The sequence below is a fragment of the Otolemur garnettii genome, unplaced genomic scaffold, assembly GCF_000181295.1.
Source record: "Otolemur garnettii isolate 467f Iridium unplaced genomic scaffold, OtoGar3 scaffold00148, whole genome shotgun sequence".
Classification (NCBI taxonomy): Eukaryota; Metazoa; Chordata; class Mammalia; order Primates; family Galagidae; genus Otolemur; species Otolemur garnettii.
In genome coordinates this window covers 3,773,516-3,775,024 of record NW_003852543.1, presented here as the reverse complement: position 1 = coordinate 3,775,024, position 1,509 = coordinate 3,773,516, and positions in this window count along the sequence as shown.

The following is a 1,509-nucleotide window of genomic DNA, read 5'->3' as shown; positions in this document are numbered from 1 at the left end:
TTTACAGATTGGTGGGGCAATATCAAATGATTTAACACAAAAGTTTCTGGAGTCCAAGAACAAGAAGAAAGGGAATGAATCTCCCCTTAAATATTTGAAGAAATACTGCCTGAAATGTTTTCATATTTGGGGAAAAAATCTGTAGATTCAAGATTCTCAGCCAGCCTTGAGTCTAGGTGATAGGATATGGATGTTCTCCATATAGTCTTTGTTTGAAAAGTTTTTCATGTAGCCGGGCGTTGTGGCGGGCACCTGTAGTCCCAGCTACTTGGAAGACTGAGGCAAGAGAATTGCTTAAGCCCAAGAGTTGGAAGTTGCTGTGAGCTGTGATGCCATAGCACTCTACTACCCAGGGCGACAGCTTGAGACTCTGTCTCAAAAAAAAAAAAAAAAAAAAAAAAAAGAGCAAGGAAAATACTACCCACTCTTGAGAAAAGGCAGTCAGGCTTGCAAAGTGGTTCATACCTGTAATCTTGGCACTTTGGGAGGCCAAGGCAGGAGGAAGATCACTTGAGGCCAAGATTTCCTGACAGTGGGGAGACCCTGTCTTTACAAAAGAAAATATTAAAAATAAGCTGGGTGTGGTGGTATATCCCAACTACTTGGGAGACTGAAGCAGAACGATCATTTTGAGCCCAGGAGTTCACTTAACAATGAGCTATGATCGGGCCACTGCACTTCAGACTGGGCAACAGAAGGAGACCTATGTCTCTGTTAGACATCTATAGCTCAGTGGTTAGACTGCCAGCCACATGCTCTGGGGCTGGTGGATTCGAACCTGGCCTGGGTCTGCTAAACAAGCAAACAAAAAAGAATACCTGGCTTGGTGCCTGTGGCTCAAGCAGTTAAGGCGCAAGCCACATACACCTGAGCTGGCGGGTTCGAATCCAGCCCAGGCCCACCAATCAACAATGACAGCTGCAACCTAAAAAAAGCTGGGCATTGTGGTGGATGCCTGTTGTCCCAACTACTTGGGAGGCAGAGGCAGGAGAATTGCTTGAGCCCGGAAGTTGGAGGTTGCTGTGAGCTGTGATGACACAGCACTCTATCTAGGGTGACGGCTTGAGGCTCTGTCTCAAAAAAAAGAATACCTGGGTGTTATGGCAGGCCCCTGTAGTCCCAGCTACTCAGGAGGCTGAAGCAAGAGAATCGCTTGAGCCCAAGATCTTGAGGTTGCTGTGAGCTATGAAATCAGCACTCTACTGAGGATAACAAAGAGACTGAGTAAAAAAAACAGAGAGAGACCTGTATCTGTAACAAATAAAACTGAAAACAAGTTTAAAAAAAGAAAAACCATGGCTTGATGCCTGTGGCTCAAGAGGCTAAGGGGCCAGCCACATACACTTGACCTGCCGGGTTCAAATCCAGCCTGAGCCCGCCAAACAACGACGGCTGCAACCAAAAAATAGCCGAGTGTTATGGCAGGCACCTGTAGTCCCAGCTACTTGGGAGGCAGAGGCAGAAGAATCACTTGAGCCCAAGAGTTGGAGGTTGCTGTGAGCTGTGATG